At 45.0% G+C, this 23,178-nt stretch overlaps 1 long non-coding RNA gene across 1 annotated transcript in view; it reads left to right on the top strand.

The window, feature by feature from the left end:
* LOC140734416 (uncharacterized) overlaps positions 1-22,536 on the top strand; it is a 55,605-nt gene extending 33,069 nt beyond the window's left edge. Inside the window, exons 2-3 of the long non-coding RNA XR_012100539.1 lie at positions 9,734-9,948; positions 17,478-22,536. This is a non-coding gene — a long non-coding RNA (uncharacterized lncRNA). The remainder of the gene's footprint in view (positions 1-9,733; positions 9,949-17,477) is intronic.
* The last annotated feature ends 642 nt before the right edge of the window (positions 22,537-23,178 follow it).

The raw sequence follows: 23,178 nt of genomic DNA, 5'->3' as shown, positions 1-23,178 counted from the left end.
TGAGTCACATGCATAGTTCTGTTTTGACTATTTTCACATCATTTCCTCTCCCACATTCTGGTTAAGGTGCTGACTCCATTGTCTCATCATAGGAAGGATGTGGAGGCTATAGAGAGAATGCAGAGGAGAATTACAAGGATACTGCCTGGGCTGGAGTGCATATCATATGAGGACAAGTTGAGCAAGCTGAGGTTTTCTCTTGGGGGCAATGTAGGATGAGAAGAGACTTGATAAAGGTGTACAAGAAGATGAGGCATAGATTGAATGGATAGCCAGAGACTTTTCTCAGAGCAAAGATGGCTAATACAAGGGTGCATAATTCTAAGGTGATTGGAGTAAAGCATAGGGTGGATGTCCGAGGTAGGGTTTTTAACAAGGAATGGTGACTGCATGGAATGCGATGCCTGGAGTGGTAGAGGTAAATATTAATGGTCTTGGTTTATTCCTCTGCCTGACCTGCTGAAATCCTCCAGTATTTTGTGTCAGATTCACTTAACTTCCCCCCGGTTCTGCCTAGCAGTCACCCACTAAGGGCAATTTACAGTGGCCAATTAACCTATAGGTCTTTAAAGTCACCAATATAATCAGGGAATCCTCCCACCCTGGTTATTCAATCTTCTCCCCTTGCCTGTCAGGCAGAAGATATACGTAACAGCTCAAGAATACAAGTTCAGACCCAAGGAGGGCTTCTGTCCCACTGTTACAAGACTCCAGAAAAGACCTCACATGCAATAAAGACATACTTTTGATTTCACAATCCATATGACTTAATTTGATGCAAAACAATGGATTTCACACTATGTCTCAATGTATGTGTGACAGATACACCCAGATACCATTTTATTGTGTACCTCCAGTGGCCGCTGAGTATATGTTTGTTGTCTTCTGCTACTGCAGCACTTCAAGATTCAACATGTGGTGCTTTCAGAGATTGTCTTCTGCACACCAGCATTATAACGTGTGGTTATTTGAGTTACTGCCACCTTCTTGTCGGCTTGAACCATTCTGTCCAATCACTTCTGACCTCTGCCATGAAGAAGGCGTTTTCTCTTACTGGATACTTGGTGCCCACATATCTGGGTTCCACACACAACCTGATGCAGCCACACACGAAGCTGGTCATCAAGGTGAGGGTGACATTTTTGCCCCCATTGTCCACGGACTTGTGCATGGTGGTCCGTCTGACCCGCTCCATCTTGGATCCCCAGACGAATCTGAAGACGGCTCGGGTGATTTCAGAGCTGCAGGAGTGGGGTACAGGCTACACCTGCACCAAGTACAGCAGCCCTGAGAGCACCTCACACCTGATGACCAGGTTCTTGCCATTTATCAGAAGGGAGCGCCCTCCCCGCAGTCCCAGTTTCTGTTTCACCTTGGCAGTCCACTCTTGCCAGTTCTTGTTGCATGCCTCGGCCCCTCCGAACCAGATCCCCAACACCTTCACCTGATCAGACCTGATGGTGAAGGGGACACTGGATAGGTCGGGCTAGTTCCCGAGTACCACTATTTGCCCAGGTTCTACCTGTCACCCTGGCTATGAAGGATAGGTCTGGCCCCACTCCTGCGCAATGCCCCAGTCAGCCGGTCATGGCCTCCATACCTGTCCTTCGTAGAAAAGTTCTTCCAGGTCAACGCCTTTGACCACAGGGCCATCAGGCAGAGGTCGGCATATAATATCCTGCAGACACTGCAGGAGAAGGACGTGATGGACACAGTGGGGTGGTTCTCTGAGCAGACCGTCCAGTTCATCTGGCAAAATGCCTCATCGCCAGACCTCACCAATAGGCACCAAGACCTCGCTTGGCTGGTGGTGAGAGGGGCCCTCCCAGTCAGATCCCTCCTGTAGGCCCAGGACGTTGTCTCCACACCCCTCTGCCCACGGGAGGACTGCAGTGAGGAGGAGTCAGTGACCCACCCCTTTGTACACTGTGAGTTCATGGAGAAGGTGTGGAGGAGGATGGAAGGGCTAGTGACATGCTTCATCCCCAGCAGAGGACTCTCTGATCTACGGACTGTTCCCGGGGACACACACAGAGACCAACGTCCGGTGCTGCTGGCAGATCACCAACTCGGTGAAAGATGCTCTTTGGTTGGCCCGAAACTTGATGGTCTACCAGCACATGGAAATGTCCGTGGGAGATTTCTGCCGACTAGCACATTCTCGGCTGCAGGAGTACCGTGCTGAGGGACGCACTGAAACTTGGTGCAGCCACTGCAAGGGCACGGTAGGGAAGGACCCAGTTTAGAGTTCTTGTCCCGCAGGAGTGGGAGGGGTCGGGTGGTGGGGAGTTTACCCCTCAACAATGGTGTTTAAAGATGAACCAACATAGTGCCACACGAGTGGCTGAAAGTGTGGAAATGTACAGAATGTAGAGGAAGTGCCTGTGAAGGATTGGAAGTCATTGAATGGTTCATTGTAAATGATTTTATTTTTGAATAAAGTATATCCTGTTTTAAAAATAAATTTCTCTCACTGGATATTTTTTGTTACTCATATCATTCTCTGTGAACTCTGGAAACTGTTGAGCATGAAAATCCAGGAGATTGGCAGTTTCCATGATGCACAACCCACATCAGTTAATGATCATTAACTAATCAATTAATGAGCAGGTTTAAGTAAGGAGTACCTAATAAAGTGGCCACTGAGTGTACATTCTGTATTCTGTCATTGTTTTTCTCTTGGACTACTCCAATGTACTTATGTTTTTAAATAACCCATACGGCTGTCAAATTCAAAGTCATACGTATTGTCATATATGAAGTACAAGTGTATGCAGGAGCAGTGAAAAACTTACAGTACATGTTAAATTTCTGCTTTAAGATCGCACTACTGAAGTTGGGCAATAGCTTACTGGTAATTCAAAAGGCAAGAAATATGACTAAATACTTTATTAATAAGACTTTTTTTCTGGTAAATTGTGGTAAACTATCAACACAAACAATGAAGAGACAAGCAAAGGTAAAGCTGACTCAAGGGACGAGCCATGTGTGTGCGATGCAAAGTTAGAGCGTGCCATGGTCAAGGAGAAGTGAGGTCGAGTTGGTGATGGAGTTAGAGTGAGTGAATTGGAGAGGAGTTGAAGCAGAGGAGCACATCGAGAGTGAGATGGGATCGATCTAAGCGCCAAGCCAATTTGGAACCATCGGGAATAGCCTTGGGCTGGTCGGTGAGGTCTAGTCCCAAAGCATTTCACTGCAGCTGAGCCCAGGTCCTAGAGAATGGCAAATCCAATGTTTGGGTGATTTAAAGGCCAGGCCAGATAGACTGAAAAGGCAGGGTGTTGAGACAGAAGGCAAGGATTGGGCCAATTCCACCCACTCTTTGGCAGTGTTCACTCCTCTCTCTGCAGAACTGAGGCTAGAAGACTGCTCCAGCAGCTACACACTTCATATCTGCAAGCTTCACGCCATTTGCCTCGCTGTGTGATGAAATGATACTAAGACTATGAGCCTACTGTTTCTTGCTTTTATTGTTTGTGATTTCTGTTCTTCTCCCCTCTCTTTCTCTGCTGTTTTTTGTTTTAAATGGGTTCTTTCAGGTTTCTTGCTTTGTGACTTCCTGTAAGCAGATGAATCTCAAGATTGTATAATTTATACATTCTTTGTTAATAAATCTACTTTGAATCCTTTGAAACATAGCATCAGATAAGCAGCATTCACAAGAAAATGAAATTATAATTGATGTATTCAAGAACATAATTAGAACAAAAATAATCTCCATTTTAATGCCAATAGATCAATGCAAAACAAAGTTTTTCACTGTGTCTTGTCATGTGTGACAATAATAAACCAATAAGTGGGAGGAAACGAAGGCTCCCAGGATAAACATACATGATGACAATAAACATGCAAACTCCACACAGATAGCATCAAAGGTCAGGGGCATCATGGTCATGTAGTGGTTAGTGCAGAGATACTACAGCTCAGGGCATTGGTGATTGGAGTTCAATTCTGATGCCATCCAAAAGGAGTTTGTATGTTCCTCCCATGTGCACATGGGTATCCTCCAGATATTCTGGTTTCCACCCACAGTCCTATGATTTACCAGTTAGGTTAATTGGCCATTGTAAATTGACCTGTGATTAAATACATGGGTTGTTTGGCAGCATGGCTCATTGCCCAGAAGGGCCTGTTCCATGTTGAAGCTCTAAATAAAATATAGATAGAATGCAGGTCAGTGGTGCCTTGAGGCAACATCTCCACTGGTTTCAGCATGGTACCTGGAATCAAGGACACTATTGGTGCTGTGGGCAAACATTTTTGTGAATTGTCATTACACAGGTTCTCTCGCCTACCATCTCTTCAAGACTTGCAACCCTCACAGATTTGGTTTCTGGTTGACTTTCTGACCTTCTGCATGGCTTTGATATCTTCATCTTCAATGAAACCTTGTGAGGAAATCTAATAGGATGCATCAGTTAGAAAGATGGGGGAATAAAGTCAAGAGTGGGGGAGGGGTTGTTGTGAAATGGAAGAGGAAGGTGTCAGGACACTGGAGCAGGGATCCAATCGCAGACCCAGTACTGTGCACGCAGTGATATTAATTGAGTAACAAATCCCAAGGTGCAAACAAAGTCAGTGTCAAAGTTCAGGCAGAGTTCAAAACATCCAGAGAAATCTAAAAACCAGAATCGAGAAGCAGGCAGTCTATATTCAGACAGACAGATAGACAGACTTTATTGATCCCGAGGGAAATTGGGTTTTGTTACAGTCACACCAACCAAGAATAGTGTAGAAATATAGCAATATAAAACCATAAATAATTAAATAATGAGTTAATCATGCCAAGTGGAAATAAGTCCAGGACCAGCCTATTGGCTCAGGGTGTCTGACACTCCGAGGGAGGAGTTGTAAAGTTTGATGGCCACAGGCAGGAATGACTTCCTATGACACTCAGTGTTGCATCTCAGTGGAATGAGTCTCTGGCTGAATGTACTCCTGTGCCTAACCAGTACATTATGGAGTGGATGGGAGACATTGTCCGAGATGGCATGCAACTTGGACAGCAGCCTCTTTTCAGACACCACCATCAGAGAGTCCAGTTCCATCCCCACAATATCATTGGCCTTACGAATGAGTTTGTTGATTCTGTTGGTGTCTGCTACCCTCAGCCTGCTGCCCCAGCACACAACAGCAAACATGATAGCACTGGCCACCACAGCCTCGTAGAACATCCTCAGCATCGTCTGGCAGATGTTAAAGGACCTCAGTCTCCTCAGGAAGTAGAGACAGCTCTGACCCTTCTTGTAGACAGCCTCAGAGTTCTCAGACAAACAGAGTACAGATACAAATGCTGGAAAGACTCAGGAAAATTTAATGGTACAATCTGGCAACAAACAGATGAAAGCACAGGACTGAAATACACTGAGCAATAAACAGAGAGGCAGATGATAGGTGGAGCACAATGAGACACAGGTGGCAGCAATACAGGTAATAATGAGAAACGGATGAGAGACAGAGTACTCAGTAATACAGGGGCCGGAGTAGAGGAGGAGCGGGGACTGGAACACATGGCAATACAAAACCACAGGCTGACAGCTGGGGGAAACACACAAAAACAGAGTTCAACTGGAGGTACTGACAGACGAGGGGGCGAGCACGTGGAGAGTGAGTGACTGGTGAGGTAGCAGTTAGCGATTGGGAAATGGAAGGCAGGGGAGAGCAGTGGAGGTCAGGGCAAGGGTGCTAATGGGCAGAGGAGGGCAAGTAATTGGAATGAGAGAGAGATAGAACACTAGGGCATCATATTGGTCCTTCAGTCCTTAATCTTGTGCTAATTATTTAATCTGTTTTAAGATCAATCTATCTCATCCCTCCTGTATAGCACTCCATTTTTCTATCAGCCACATTCCTACATAGGAGTTTCTTTAATGTACTTCATGTACCTGACCTCTACCACCAGTCTGAGTATTCCACGCACCCATCACCCTCGGTGTAAAAATCTTTCTCATTTCTTATACCCTCCCCCCCCCCATACCTTCCTTCTCACACCTTATAACTACCGTTCAAAAAGGGTAAGACAAGGGTACATGAACTAATCCTCATAATGGGATCAGAAGTGGAAAGAGTGAGCAATTTCAAGTTCCTGGGTATCATTATCTCTCAGAATCTAACCTGATCCTAACATATTGATGCAGCTATAAAGAAAGCAAAACAGTAGCTATATTTTATTAGGAGTTTGAGGAAATTTGGTTTGTCACTTAAAACACTTGAAAACCTCTACGGATGTACCGTGGAGGGCATTCTGACTGGCTGCATCACTGTCTGGTATTGGGACTGGGGGCGGGGGGTGCTACTTCACAGGATTGACGTAACCCGCAGAGAGTTGTAAAATTGGTCAGCTCCATCATGGATACTAGCCTCCATAGCATCCAAGGAGTGGTATCTCAGAAAGGCGGTGTCCATTATTAAGGACCCCATCACCCAGGACATGCCTTGTTCTCATTACTACCATCAGGAAGCAGGTACAGAACTTGTTAAAACATAAATTGTGGTTGTTGATTAAAATATTTGATACAATTGACCAAAATAAAAGCTTAAGCAACTAACACAGATTGGGGAGTGTGAGGTCACAGACATGAATGAAATTCACAAGTAGAGAAAGGTTGACAACTACAGCCTTATGGACATGTCAGGAAGCATGACTTGGAGGGGAGGTGATTCCCAAGTGCCTGTTACCTTTGACCTCCTACATGAGATGGGGGTGGACTTCGGGGCCTCTGTCAGAAATGACAATGGATGATATGGCATCCTTGGTCTCTGACTCAACTCTCCGTATGCTCCACAGATGATACTGGTCCAGCCACTATCTCTTGGTCATGCTGGGGTCTCTCTTGAGTTTGGTGAGACCGTAGACCCAGTGCCAAACCACCTTAGCATCAGTGGCCTCCAGGTCCGGGATCTTCCTCCACTAAAAGCTATGGTGAAGCAGTGGTCGGTGGGCGTCTCCATGTCATTCTGCTGCACACCCTCCAACTGGTAACCTGCCTCAATGCTTGGATGTCGTAAATCAAGACTGCAGGGGGCTGTGGCTGGTGGGAGGGAGTAAGAGAGCAGAGATCAGAACAAGAGATTCAGATTCATAAACTCAAGACATTCTGCTGCTCCTGGAAATCCAGAGGAAAATACTTTTTATTTTATAAATACAGCGTGGAACATGTCAACAAGGCACACTGCCCAGCAACCCACCTATTTAACACTAGCCTAATCACAGGGCAATTTACAATAATCAATGAACCTATTCACCAGTATGTCTTTGGACTGTGGGAGGTGGGAGGGAATCGGAGCACCCAGAGGAAACCCAAGCAGTAACAGAGAGAATGTACAGTCTGCTGACCAGTGGTGCTAGAACTGAAGTCCATACTCTGATGTCCCAAGCTGCAATAGCATCATGTTAACCACTTCGCTACCATGGCATCCTATAACGCTGGAGGGACTCAGCAGGTGAGGCGGCATTTATGGAGAGGAATAAAGAGTCAACATTTTAAGCCAAGACTCTTCATGGTGATGAGTTCTGAAATCTCAACTCTTTATTCTCTCCATACAGTGCTGCCTGACCTGCAGATTCAGACTTATGCATCAGATGTACATCAAAACATACAGTTTAATCAAAGACCTCATTCATTCCAAACATGCACTCTTCTCCTCTTTCCCATCAAGATTTAAAAAAAACCTGAAACGTCGACTATCTTTTCCATAGATGCTGCCTGGCCTGCTGAGTTCCTCCAGCATCTGAGCATCTGCTGAGTTCCTCCTGCTTTAATGAAAGACCTCACCAACCTAGGGCAATCTCTTTGAAAGTATGAACCACCAGTCTCAAGGACAGCTTCTCTCCCACTGTTGTAATACAACTGAACAAATCCCTCGTCCAATAGGATGGACACAACCTCACAGTCTACCTCGTCATGGCCTTGCAACTTACTGTCTGTCTGCACTGTGCTTTTAACAGTTAACACATTATTCTACATTCTGTTATTGCTTCTGCTCTGTGCTACCTCAACATACTGAATGTGATGAAATTATCTACATGGATGCAATGTAAAACAAAGATTTATCTGTTCATCTTGGCACATGTGACAATTAACAATAAACCAATTACAGTTACTGATCTGTCTCTAGGTCTTGTCATTATGCAGAGACACGGTGAAACAACTTGTGTGGTCTTTGGATTGCCAGAGCCATTGTGCCCACATAGAACTAGACAGAAAGTCAGGACTTTGAGCTCCCAGTCCTGGGAATTTCAGTTGTGCTAAAGGCTGCATTCTCTCACGTGATGGGGAGCGGAGGGATGGATGATGGATGGGAATGGAGAAAAAGACCAGATGACTGGGCCAGCAACTACTGTGATACAGTGCAGGTTAAAGGACAGTCCTTCCCTTTGTTACTGGCTAGGGCATTGCAAATGCATAGCATTCAGTGCAATCGCTTTGCAGTGGCAATGATTGCACTCGGGTGCTTGATTCCCAAGGATTTTGTATGACTGTGTGGGTTTCTTCCAAGTGCTCTATGTCGGAAATTGATACACAGCATTGCACTTCCATGAATGCTTCAATGTACATGTGATAAATAAATTTAATAAGACTGTAAGATATAGCAGCAGATTTTGCATTTGTCCCATTGAATCTGCTTTGCCATTTCATCATGGCTGATCCATTTCCCTCTTAGCCCCAATCTCCTGCCTTCTCATCATATCCCTTCATGCCCTGACTAATGAAGAGTATATCACCCTAAATATACGTAAAGTCTTGGCCTCCACAGGCACCTGTGGCAATAAATTCCACAGATTCACCACTCTAATTTTTAAAAGGATGGCCTGGATTATTTAAGACCATGAGATATAGGTGCAAAATTAAGTGATTATGCCTGTCAACTCTGCTTCGCCATTTTATCATGGCTGATCTATTTTCCTCTCAGCCACAATGCCCTGCCTTCTCCCTGTATCCTAGTATTGAACAGCTTATCAAATGAAGAGGATTTGATTGCTCTGGGCCTGTATTCTCTAGATTGCATAAGAATGAAAGGAGATCTAATTGAAACCTATCGAATGTTGAAAGGCCTTGATAGAGTGGATTTGGAGAGGACGCAGAGAGAATTTTAAAAGCTTCCTCAATCCTCTAACTTCTGGCTAACTTTTGCTCTATTATATGCCGTCTTTTTGGCTTTTGTGTTGGCTTTGAACTTTCTTGTTAGCCATGGTTGTGTCATCTTACTATTAAAATACATTTTCCTCTTTGGGATGTATATCCTGTGCCTGCTGGTCTGCTGTCATTCCTGCTTGTGTTCTTTCCAATCAATTTTGGCTAACTCTTCTCTCATGCCTCTGTAATACTGATACATCTGACACTTTCTCTGGGAGGTAAAGAGAGACAAAGAGGGCGAGAAAGTGAGATGGCAAAAAAGAAGGATGAATTCAGCATCACTCAGGAACAGGCAAGTCAGTGTCAGTATCAAGTGAGAGTCCTTTCTCGTTACTAATACTTTCCTAATCTCACAGAAGTGAAAAGGACACGCGAAAGAAAACCCAATGACCACTTTACTAGTCACGCCTGTACATGTGCTCGTTATTACAAATATCAGCCAATCATACGATGGCAATGCAATTCAGAAAATCATGCAGACATGATAGAGGTTTAGTTGTTGATGTCGTGTATTTAATATTTCAGTAATATTTGGGCAATATTATAAATATATTGTTAGATTAAGTATTATTGTTGGTTTAAATAATTCACTGCAGGTTATGTGAGGTTACGTGCTTTGTGACGTCATGACGCCAGCACGCGACGCGCGCGCGCGCGCCTGGGCGGTTGGAAGGCGGTTTTTTCCCTCGCGGTTCGGTCAAATCCCAATGGCGACCGGGTCGACGCTGCGGCGGAATGGAAAAGGGACTGTGAGGAGTGGAAAACAACTAGAAAATGTTAATAGCGATAGAGAACTACGTTCGACTCGAAGGTAGGCGATAAAGGAGTTTAAAATAATTAAATTTATCCGAGGGAGTGAGGTGAATGCATTGAGTTTAGTGAGAAATATTGTTCAAACGTGATAGCGGGAACATCAATTAAAGAAAACTTGTAAATGAACTAAAAAAAAATATTGAAGGCGTTTTGTCATTTAAGATAGATTGAAAGCAGTGAGGAATGGAGATACGCGATGTTAATATTTCAGGGTTCATTTTTACCACAAAACGTAATACCTGTAATTGAACTTATGAGCTTTAGTTTCAGAGCCCTTGTTCCACCACCATTGAGGTGTTATAAATGTCAGAAATATAGGCGTGTGGGGGGTGTAAAGGAAGGCAGAGATATGGTAGATGTGGAGGAGAACATTTATATGAGCAGTGTAGACAAGGTGAACCGGTAACATGTCTTTGTGGTGGGACTCAAACGGTGTCCGATGGGCAGGGCCAGATTAACCTGGTAGTAGGCCGGCTGGTGGTGGCGTGGCATCAGCGCCGGACTTCGGAGCGAAGGCTCCCAAGTTCGAATCCAGCCAGCTCTGAACACCTGGGCTCCGTCAGGTTTCAGATGCCCTAGATTTCAGATGTTTCTTCGGTAGTTTAACGGGGGCACGACTGCGCAAGCGCGTGTAAGTCAGACCGTGAGGCAGCGGGAGTATTTAAAGAGAACAGTAGACGGAGCGGGTGACATTGTAGCGGGCGACGGAGTAGAGGGAGACAGAGTAGGAAGGCTTTGTCTCCAGAGGCTTCAGCGAGCAGAGGCTGAGGACGAGCTTCACTCCAAGTGAGGTAAGGCCAGGTAAGTTCCTTTAAAAGGAGAAAGTTTCAAAAGTTGAGGCAAGTATTGGGTAGGTCATCGCAGCTGAGATTGGCCCTGTGGTTTGTTCATCCTGCAGCATGTGGGAAATCAGGGATACTTCCAGTGTCCCTGACGACTATGTGTGCAGGAAGTGTGTCCAGCTGCAGCTTCTGGAAGACCGCATTGAGCGTCTGGAACTGCGATTGGATTCATACTGGAGCATCCGCGATGCTGAGAAAGTCGTGAATAGCACGTTCAGTGAGTTGGCCACACCGCAAGTAAAGGCTACACAGGCAGAAAGAGAAGGGGTGGCCACTAGACAGTGTAGCAGTAGGCAGGTAGTGCAGGAGTCCCCTGAGGTCATCTCCCTCCTACACAGATATACTGTTTTGGATACTGTTGGGGGAGATGTCTCATCAGGGGAAGGCAGCAGCAGCCGAGTTCATGGCACCATGGGTGGCTCTGCGGCACAGGAGGGAAGGAAAAGGACCGGGAGAGCTATAGTGATAGGGGATTCGATTGTAAGGGGAATAGATAGGCGTTTCTGCGGCCGCAAACGAGACTCCAGGATGGTATGCTGCCTCCCTGGTGCAAGGGTCAAGGACGTCTCTGAGCGGCTGCAGGACATTCTGGAATGGGAAGGTGAACAGCCAGTGGTCATGGTGCACATAGGTACCAACAATATAGGTAAAAAACGGGATGAGGTCCTACAAGGTGAATTTACGGAGTTGGGAGATAAACTAAAAAGTAGGACCACAAAGGTAATAATCTCTGGATTACTACCAGTGCCACATGCTAGTCAGAGTAGAAATAGGATATTCCAGGTGAATACGTGGCTTGAAAAATGGTGCAAGGGGGAGGGATTCAAATTTCTGGGGCATTGGAACTAGTTCTGGGGGAGGTGGGACTGGTACAAACAGGACGGTCTGCATCTGGGCTGGACTGGAACCAATGTCCTAGGGGGAGCGTTTGCTACTGCTGTTCAGGAGGATTTAAACCTATGCGGCAGGGGGATGGGAACAAGTGCAGGGAGACGGGTGTAAAATGAGGGTAGAAGCAAAAAGTAGTAAGGTGAAAAGTAAAAGTGGCAGGCAGATCCAGGGCAAAAAGCAAAAAGGGCCACTTTTCAACATAATTGTATAAAGGCTAAGAGTGTTGTAAAAACAAGCCTGAAGGCTTTGTGTGTCAATGCGAGGGGCATTCGTAACAAGGTGGATGAATTGAATGTGCAGATAGTTACTAATGAATATGATATAGTTGGGATCACAGACATGGCTCCAGGGTGACCAAGGATGGGAGCTCAACATCCAGGGATATTCAATATTCAGGAGGGATAGACAGGAAAGAAAAGGAGGTGGGGTAGCATTGCTGGTTAGAGAGGAGATTAATGCAATAGAAAGGTAGGACATTAGCCTGGAGGATGTGGAATTGATATAGGTAGAGCTGCATAACACTAAGGGGCAGAAAACGCTGGTGGGAGTTGTGTACAGGCCACCTAACAGTAGTAGTGAGGTTGGGGATGGCATTAAACAGGAAATTAGAAATGTGTGCAATAAAGGAACAGTACCGTAGTTATAATGGGTGACTTCAATTTACATATAGATTGGGTGAACCAAATTGGTAAGGGTGCTGAGGAAGAGGATTTCTTGGAATGTATGCGGGATGGTTTTCTGAACCAACATGTCGAGGAACCAACTAGAGAGCAGGCCATTCTAGATTGGGTATTGAACAATGAGGAAGGGTTAGTTAGCAATCTTGTCGTGCGAGGCCCCTTGGGTAAGAGTGACCATAATATGGTGGAATTCTTCATTAAAATGGAGAGTGACATAGTTAATTCAGAAACAAAGGTTCTGAACTTAAAGAAGGGTAACTTTGAAGGTATGAGACGTGAATTAGCTAAGATAGACTGGCAAATGATACTTAAAGGGTTGACGGTGGATATGCAATGGCAAGCATTTAAAGATCGCATGGATGAACTACAACAATTGTTCATCCCAGTTTGGCAAAAGAATAAACCAGGGAAGGTAGTGCACCCGTGGCTGACAAAGGAAATTAAGGATAGTATCGAGTCCAAAGAAGAAATGTATAAATTAGCAAAAAAAAAGCGGCACACCTGAGCACTGGGAGAAATTTAGAGACCAGCAGAGGAGGACAAAGGGCTTAATTAGGAAAGGGAAAAAAAGATTATGAGAGAAAGCTGGCAGGGAACATAAAAACTGACTGTAAAAGCTTTTATAGATATGTGAAAAGAAAAAGATTGGCCAAGACAAATGTAGGTCCCTTACAGTCAGAAACGGGTGAATTGATCATAGGGAACAAGGACATGGCAGACCAGTTGAATAACTACTTTGGTTCTGTCTTCACTAAGGAGGACGTAAATAATCTTCCGGAAATAGTAGGGGACCTAGGGTCTAGTGAGATGGTGGAACTGAGGGAAATACATGTTAGTAGGGAAGTGGTGTTAGGTAAATTGAAGGGATTAAAGGCAGATAAATCCCCAGGGCCAGATGGTCTGCATCCCAGAGTGCTTAAGGAAGTAGCCCAAGAAATAGTGGATGCATTAGTGATAATTTTTCAAAACTCCTTAGATTCTGGATCAGTTCCTGAGGATTGGAGGATAGCTAATGTAATCCCACTTTTTAAAAAAGGAGGGAGAGAAAAACCGGGGAATTATAGACCGGTTAGTCTGACATCGGTGGTGGGAAAAATGCTAGAGTCGGTTATCAAAGATGTGATAACAGCACATTTGGAAAGAGGTGAAATCATCGGACAAAGTCAGCATGGATTTGTGAAAGGAAAATCATGTCTGACGAATCTTATAGAATTTTTTGAAGATGTAACTAGTAGAGTGGATAGGGGAGAGCCAGTGGATGTGGTATATTTAGATTTTCAAAAGGCTTTTGACAAGGTCCTGCACAGGAGATTAGTGTGCAAACTTAAAGCACACAGTATTGGGGGTATGGTATTGATGTAGATAGAGAATTGGTTGGCAGACAGGAAGCAAAGAGTGGGAGTAAACGGGACCTTTTCAGAATGGCAGGCAGTGACTAGTGGGGTACCGCAAGGCTCAGTGCTGGGATCCCAGTTGTTTACAATATATATTAATGATTTAGACGAGGGAATTAAATGCAGCATCTCCAAGTTTGCGGATGACTCGAAGCTGGGCGGCGGTGTTAGCTGTGAGGAGGATGCTAAGAGGATGCAGGGTGACTTGGATAGGTTAGGTGAGTGGGCAAATTCATGGCAGATGCAATTTAATGTGGATAAATGTGAGGTTATCCACTTTGGTTGCAAGAACAGGAAAACAGATTATTATCTGAACGGTGGCCGATAAGGAAAAGGGGAGGTGCAACGAGACCTGGGTGTCATTGTACACCAGTCATTGAAGGTGGGCATGCAGGTACAGCAGGCGGTGAAAAAGGCAAATGGTATGTTGGCATTCATAGCAAAAGAATTTGAGTACAGGAACAGGGAGGTTCTACTGCAGTTGTACAAGGCCTTGGTGAGACTGCACCTAGAGTATTGTATGCAGTTTTGGTCCCCTAATCTGAGGAAAGACATTCTTGCCATAGAGGGAGTACAGAGAAGATTCAACAGATTGATTCCTGGGATGGCAGGATTTTCATATGAAGAAAGACTGGATCGACTAGGCTTATACTCACTGGAATTTAGAAGATTGAGGGGGGATCTTATTGAAACGTATAAAATTCTAAAGGGATTGGACAGGCTAGATGCAGGAAGATTGTTTCCGATGTTGGGGAAGTCCAGAATGAGGGGTCACAGTTTAAGGATAAAGGGGAAGCCTTTTAGGACTGAGATGAGGAAAAACTTCTTCACACAGAGAGTGGTGAATCTGTGGAATTCTCTGCCACAGGAAAGAGTTGAGGCCGGTTCATTGGCTATATTTAAGAGGAAGTTAGATATGGCCCTTGTGGCTAAAGGGATCAGTGGGTATGGAGAGAAAGCAGGTACAGGGTTCTGAGTTGGATGATCAGCCATGATCATACTGAATGGTGGTGCAGGCTTGAAGGGCCGAATGGCCTACTCCTGACCCTATTTTCTGTTTCTATGTTTAGACACACCGTATGCTGAGCAATCACCAAAAAGATCGGCCCGACGACTCCACCAGGAGTTAAGAGCAGTTTGATTCTGAGAACAAACTGAAACTGACAGCTCTATCTAGCACGAAGAAATCCCAGCAACACACACAAAATTCTAGTGGAACGCAGCATCTATAGGAAGAAGTACAGTTGGCGTTTTGGGCCAAGACCCTTCCTAACTGAAAGAAAAGATAGAGATTTGAGGGGGTTGCCTTTAGCATCATTATAATCTAATGGGAATATCTAACTAATTCCAGTCACAGTTTGTCATGTTTACATGATACCACATGAAAGAAGGAAGCCAGCCATGTGTTTGGAAGAGAAATCAGCAGCCAGCGTTGTCCTGTTTTGTTGCTCCAAGTTATCATTAGTAACACACAAAATGCCTGAGGAACTTAGCTGGTCAGGCAGCATCAATAGAAAGGAATGAAAGTAGACATTTCAAAGAAGAGATAGTAAGAGATTTGAAAGTGTGAGGGGAGGGGGAAATGCGAAATGATAGGAGAAGACCGGAGGGGGTGGGGTGAAGCTGAGAGCTGGAAAGGTGATTGGCAAAAGGGATACAGAGCTGGAGAAGGGAAAGGATCATGGGACAGGAGGCCTAGGGAGAAAGAAAGGGGGAGGGAAGCACCAGGGGAAGATGGAGAACAGGCAGAATGATTGTGAGAGGGGCAGAAAGAGAAAAGAAAAGGGGGGAAATAGATAAATAAGGGATGAGGTAAGAAGGGGAGAGGGGCATTAACGGAAGTAGAGAAATCAATGTACATGCCATCAGGTTGGAGGCTATCCAGACTGTATATAAGGTGTTGTTCCTCCAACCTGAGTGTGGCTTCATCTTGACAGTAGAGGAGGCCATGGATAGACATAATCAGAATGGAAATGGGACGTGGAATTAAAATGTGTGGCCACTGGGAGATCCTGCTTTCTCTGGCGGACCGAGCGTAGGTGTTCAGCAAAATGGTCACTTCATGCATAAAGGTTAAACTGGGGCAATAAGGACACCACCAGTGGTGGCAATGCAAGGGGAGTTGGGAGAGACACCTCTGGAACTAAGAAGAACACAGCTTGTGTTAACATATTGTGTGAACCTGTAAGGGCGTGCAGAAAATCATCCACCTAAACAGCTTTTGGATCCATGGTGGGGAAAAAGAAAAAGGAAATCACAAATTTTACGTGGAGTATTGAAGGAAAGCAGAAAGGACAGGAATTAGTAATAAGGCAGTGAGTTCTACAGTGTCTTTTCCTGGGGTGACTCCATGGCTGTGTGAAGCACCAGAGGTAGCTATTATAAGACAGGAAAATGGAGAACTGATTTCAAATCAAGATATAGTTGAATATTGTGTTATTGTGATTACTTTTTTGTGGGGTGTATGTCTGTCTAGGGAGGCGTTGAACCTTTGAAGGGGCTTGTCGTGTCCATTTTGGGGCAGCTCACTCACCTTTGCTCCCTACTGGATACTCAGCTCTCGCCTGTGGCGCCAAGTAGCTGTTTGCATGTGACAGCGGCTACACCCCGGTACACCGCTTCGACAGGCGGACTAGACCAGTTGAGGGTAACCGGAGTCCTCATACCCCGGTGAGATGGGGACATTTCTGTTCTAGAATGCGAAGTCAGCTCCGGTGGACTGGATGGATGAGATCTACTGTGTGATCCAGCAGCTAGGAAATTGATACTGTAATGCTCCATGGAGAGCGAAGGGCCTGACAAGGCATGGAAGTGATGGTAATCTACTGCATCCCAGTTTGTAGTGCCTGTTCATACCACTGGACCTGGACCTCTGAGGTCAAGGAAGTGTAGATGCACCATTGCAATGGTTTTTCTGCTTTAAAAAACTCTCCCATAGAGGTTTACTGTCATCGTTGGACACAATGGACAGCCATCACAGATATTTACAAATATACACAGATGCTTCAAAAATGGAAATGGTGGAGTATGAGTAGGATTCGTGTTGCCTGATTTTAACATTAGAAACTGGATGAGGATAAATGTTGATTTCTCAGTGTATACACGTGAAATGACAACTTTAGCAGTGGGTGGAGGAAATGAGATTGATGAGAGTTGTAAATATTATCTGATTCAAGCAGAAGAATCAGTCCAAATGATTTACTGTCAGAGGCACAACTGGACTTTATGTATTTATTTAAACTTAAAATGATGGGAATCTACATGTTTTATGTGGATTTTATTTTGGAGGGAATGACCAAGTGGATAAGTTGACAAAGGAGGCAATTCGATGAGCAGAATTGGCATTCAAATAAATTATAGTGAAGGAGAAATGAAAAACATTAGAAGTGGAGAAAACAATGGGATGAAAAGAGAACTGGAAGACATCTTTATAATACCCAAAAAGAAGTGCATTATTTTTAATGAAGTAACACAGTAATGGGAGGTGTGGATATTGTAATCAACAGAAAATAGTTGAGCATGTAATGGTGAGTTGTCCCAAGATTTAGTTGACAGACTACGGCTGCTTTTAAAGTTATCACGGAAGAAAATACAATTTAAAATTAAGAATATTGTGCAGAAAGGATCACAGCTTTACTGTTTAAAATATTTTCAAAGATTTAAAGCAGTTTTATTATTAAAGATTATAAATTATACAATTTGAAATCTGTCTTCTTACAGGCAGCCGCAAAGCAAGAAACCCGAATAACCCAATTAAAAATAGACCAAAAACCACTGCTCAGAGAAAGAGAAGACGAAAATACACATCGTGTGAACAGAAGCAAGCCAACAGAACCCTGAACTAGACTGAGTCCCATATCCGCTCCCAGAGCAGCTGTAAGTAGGCCCAAGCCTCAGTCTCCAGTACATCATGCAACGGGGTTGGAAACACACAGCAGTTGGATCAGTTCACAGCCTTGGCGCTGTGGAAGAAGGAGTAAATATTTGCAGAACGAACAAAATCAGCCCGACCTTCGCCTCCCTACCCGACACTTAGGCTTCCAAGTCTATCTGAGCAGAAGTTTAAGTTGTCCAAGCACCGGGTAGTGCCATGTTCTAGGGCCTAGATCCTGGTGCCCTAATACGCTTGAGCAGCCCAGCCTGAAGCCATTCTTGATCTCACCAAATCAGCTTGGTGCTTGGAGTGATCCAGCCTCGCACCTGGGTTAGGTGGATGGACAGTGAAACTCTTCTGCATCAACTCCTTTTCAAGTTGCTCACTCCTTCTCCAACAGTGACATGAACTCAGTCAACAACCCTAGCTCGGACATGTTGCATCTTGCAATGCCACAGCACGGTTCATTCCCTAAACCAGCCTTGCTTCTGCCTGTCTCCTCACTGGCTGTGGCAGTAGGTTACAACAATTTTCTTCAGAAAAGATGTTAGAGTAATGTTTTTAATTTGCAGATCTTGCCTTATGATCTACCAGTATGCTGTCATATGTCTTCGGTAGCATACATTCATTGAGCACTTTGTTAGCAATTGTGCCTATACCTATAATCTCAAACTCCCTCATGCACCATACAGATCTATTTATACTACCATTTTCACCTTCATCTGCTTCATAAAAATTGGGATTCTGGCCTTCTGTGTTCTTAGTGAGATCAAAGGACTCCTTTTTCCAATTTCCCGTTTTCACTGCCCTATGTTCAGGCAGTGTCAATATTGTTCGATGTGCATGTTCGCCCAAGCGTGTAATGCGCAAGGCACATGAAGAAGAAGATACTCGGGCACCATTTTCCTAATTCAGGAAACCCTTGTATTACCTCTGCATCACACTTGTCCACTTCTCTGCCTGCCTCTGCTTCCTTTTTGAGTTCCTTGTGGCTATCCCCTTTTGTGTTCTTTCCTATCCTTTGTTGCTTCCACCCCTGCCCCATGACCTCTCCACCATGAACTTTCTTTGCTTAATCCCGAGCATCTCACCAACCAATTCCATTCTCCTATTCAGCAGTGCCTTAGTCTGCAAGCCCTTTCTGGTGAACTTCAGGTAGGCCCACCAGCTGAAGATGATGGTAGCCTACCAGTCAACAGTCTGAGGGCCACCAGTGCAGTGAGTCGGCGGGGTTCCATTGGTCCAATGTGAGGCTGCCTGCCTGTTCTGAGAGAACAGGGCCACAGCTGTAAATGATACTCCAGAGACAAGGTAATACGATATTGCCCTCTGGCAGAGAAGGGCTCAGATCTGGGGAATGAGCTGTTTCTGGGTCAGCTTCTAGATAGATAGATAGATAGATAGATAGATACTTTATTCATCCCCATGGGGAAATTCAACTATCTTGCAGATGTCAGACCCTTGAACAGTTCCGCAGTATAATTAGATGGTCTCATTACTTCAGAACTTGCCTCATTATGATCTTGCACGTGACTACAAGAAAATGTAGAGTGTTAATGAGGACAGCTTACAACATCACAGAAAATCAGCTTCCCTCTCATGGAGTCTGTCTACAATTGTCACAGCCTCAGTTTAGCAGCCATCATAATCAAATCCCCCCCCCACCCCCCGTGACCTCTCCACCACAAACTTTCTTTGCTTAATCCCTAGCATCTCACCAACCAATTCCATTCTCCTATTCAGCAGTGCCTTTCTCTCATCTATCGGTATGTTCCTCTTCATTCAGCTTTTACTCATCTCTAGCACTATCTCCCGTGCTTCCAGTTTTCATCCATTGGGTTTAGGTTTGGTCCAGCCTCTGGAAGGAAATGTCAGACAGCCATCTCAAGGCTGGGTCATCCAAATGCCAGATCAAGGTTTTACTTCCCTGTTCCTTTATCACCTGGTTCCATATTCCCAACTTATGAAATTTGGCTCCCAGGCTCCAGATCCAGATTCCTTGCCGTAGCATTGAGCAACTTCCCTCAGATCCAGTGTAGCTTCATCAGGTGCAGGTTCCCTACTTCCTGATCTGATTCCCTTTGCCCTGGGTCCAATCTGTAGATTCACCACCCTCATTCTCCACCATGTAGTCCAAAGCATGCAGTCCAGATTCCTTGCCCGTAGCATTGAGCAACTTCCCTCAGATCCATTGTAGCTTCATCAGGTGCAGGTTCCCTACTTCCTGATCTGATTCTCTTTGCCTTGGGTCCAATCTGTAGATTCACCACCGTCATTCTCTCCATCATGTAGTCCAAAGCATGCCATCCAGATTCCTTGCCCCTAGCGTTGAGCAACTTCCCTCAGATCCAGTGTAGCTTCATCAGGTGCAGGTTCCCTACTTCCTGATCTGATTCTCTTTGCCCTGGGTCCAATCTGTAGATTCACCACCCTCATTCTCTCCATCATGTCCAAAGCATGCCATCCAGATTCCTTGCCCCTAGCGTTGAGCAACTTCCCTCAGATCCAGTGTAGCTTCATCGGGTGCAGGTTCCCTACTTCCTGATCTGATTCTCTTTGCCCTGGGTCCAATCTGTAGATTCACCACCGTCATTCTCTCCATCATGTAGTCCAAAGCATGCCATCCAGATTCCTTGCCCGTAGCATTGAGCAACTTCCCTCAGATCCAGTGTAGCTTCATCAGGTGTAGGTTCCCTACTTCCTGATCTGATTCTCTTTGCCCTGGGTCCAATCTGTAGATTCACCACCCTCATTCTCCACCATGTAGTCCAAAGCATGCAGTCCCGATTCCTTGCCCGTAGCATTGAGCAACTTCCCTCAGATCCATTGTAGCTTCATCAGGTGCAGGTTCCCTACTTCCTGATCTGATTCTCTTTGCCCTGGGTCCAATCTGTAGATTCATCACCCTCATTCTCCACCATGTAGTCCAAAGCATGCAGTCCAGATTCCTTGCCTGTAGCATTGAGCAACTTCCCTCAGATCCAGTGTAGCTTCATCAGGTGCAGGTTCCCTACTTCCTGATCTGATTCTCTTTGCCCTGGGTCCAATCTGTAGATTCACCACCCTCATTCTCTCCATCATGTATTCCAAAGCATGCCATCCAGATTCCTTGCCCGTAGCATTGAGCAACTTCCCTCAGATCCAGTGTAGCTTCATCAGGTGCAGGTTCCCCTACTTCCTGATCTGATTCTCTTTGCCCTGGGTCCAATCTGTAGATTCACCACCCTCATTCTCCACCATGTAGTCCAAAGCATGCAGTCCCGATTCCTTGCCCGTAGCATTGAGCAACTTCCCTCAGATCCATTGTAGCTTCATCAGGTGCAGGTTCCCTACTTCCTGATCTGATTCTCTTTGCCCTGGGTCCAATCTGTAGATTCACCACCCTCATTCTCCACCATGTAGTCCAAAGCATGCAGTCCAGATTCCTTGCCCGTAGCATTGAGCAACTTCCCTCAGATCCATTGTAGCTTCATCAGGTGCAGGTTCCCTACTTCCTGATCTGATTCTCTTTGCCTTGGGTCCAATCTGTAGATTCACCACCCTCATTCTCCACCATGTAGTCCAAAGCATGCAGTCCAGATTCCTTGCCCGTAGCATTGAGCAATTTCCCTCAGATCCAGTGTAGCTTCATCAGGTGCAGGTTCCCTACTTCCTGATCTGATTCTCTTTGCCCTGGGTCCAATCTGTAGATTCACCACCCTCATTCTCCACCATGTAGTCCAAAGCATGCCATCTAGATTCCTTGCCCGTAGCATTGAGCAACTTCCCTCAGATCCAGTGTAGCTTCATCAGGTGCAGGTTCCCTACTTCCTGATCTGATTCCCTTTGCCCTGGGTCCAATCTGTAGATTCACCACCGTCATTCTCCATCATGTAGTCCAAAGCATGCCATCCAGTCACCCAGCTTTGCTCACTCAGTTTGGGCTGTGATCTGCAATCTTCTAGCTGGGCCATACCAATTTTGGGCTTGGTCGCCTTAGTCAGCGAGCCCTTTCTGGTGAACTTCAGGTAGGCCCACCAACTGAAGCTGATGGTAGCCTACCAGTCAACAGTCTGAGGGCCACCAGTGTAGTGAGTAGGCGGGGTTCCATTGGTCCAATGTGAAGCTGCCTGCCTGTTCTGAGAGAACATGGCCACAGCTGTAAATGATACTCCAGAGACAAGGTAATACGATATTGCCCTCTGGCAGAGAAGGGCTCAGATCTGAGGAGTGGGCTGTTTCTGGGTCAGCTTCTATCTTGCAGATGTCAGACCCTTGAACAGTTCCGCAGTATAATTAGATGGTCTCGACTTCAGAACTTGCCTCATTATGATCTTGCACATGACTACAAGAAAATGTAGAGTGTTATGAGGACAGCTTACAACATCACAGGGAATCAGCCTCCCTCTCATGGAGTCTGCCTACAATTGTCACAGCCTCAGTTTAGCAGCCATCATAATCAAATGCACCCCCCATCCCACCACCCCCCGTCCTCCACTTTTTTCCTGGTCCTCTCCCCCATCGGGTACAATATAGCAAAACCCGAAAGCATTACCACCAGGCTCAAGTACAGTTTACCCCATCTTTCTTTGGCAATAGGACAGATACACGAGGGAGAATTAAATTCTTCGAAGTAAATTTATAATCAAAGTATATATACTGTATGTCACCATAAGGAACCCTGATTAATTTTCTTGTTGGCCTACTCAATAAATCCAATAACCATTATTGAATCAATGAAGGACTGCACCAACAGGGTGGACAGGGAACTGCAAAATACAATAGGGAAGAAAAAGGAGAAATAATTACAAGTATATAATGCTGAGAATATAAGATGTAGTGTCCTTGAAAATGCATTTATAGTGATGTACTGCACTGTACTGCTGAAGAACAATAAATTGCATAAAGTAGGTCAGTGAAAATTAACCTTATTCTGAGTATATTTCATCTGTTTTTTATGCTTCCATCTTCCTATGCAGTTGCTGTGTTGACATGTAAAGGGGTGTCGTGATGTTGCATGACATTGGGGTCCAAAGGGTCTCTTCCTGTGCAGTTCTGTTCTTTAACGTTCCTCTGTGATGTATGACGGGTGGTTTGCTCCATGATAATTGGCCGCATGGGAGGTAACACTCAACACTGTTGAGGTTGCCTAACTATTGAGTACAAGAGGGGGTGAAGTAGGGGTGAGACATGAGTGATGAGGGTTTTGGTCCAAAAACCAACTGTTTATACCCCTCTATAGTGAATACAGAGAAATGCATAAAGTATTGGAGGAACTCAGCAGGTCAGAAAGCAGCTATAGAGTCTGGGTGTTTTGGACATATACTCTCCATAAATGCTGCATGGTCCTCTGAATTCTTCCAGCATTTTGTATGTTGTTTTGCTCAAGATTTTCAGCATCTGTAGAATTTCTTATGTTTATTATTTTAACCTGACTCAACCCTGAGAGGGACAGATACAATGCATTCCCCCAATCTTTCAACATGCTGATTTTTAACTGGTAGATGGTTGGTGGGATTGACAGCTGATTGGTTTTGTTTCAACTAAGTTCCATCCATTCATTTTTCT

This window comes from Hemitrygon akajei, chromosome 10, assembly GCF_048418815.1.
Source record: "Hemitrygon akajei chromosome 10, sHemAka1.3, whole genome shotgun sequence".
Classification (NCBI taxonomy): Eukaryota; Metazoa; Chordata; class Chondrichthyes; order Myliobatiformes; family Dasyatidae; genus Hemitrygon; species Hemitrygon akajei.
Note: the sequence above shows the minus strand (reverse complement) of the source record. Positions and strands in the feature narration are given on the sequence as shown.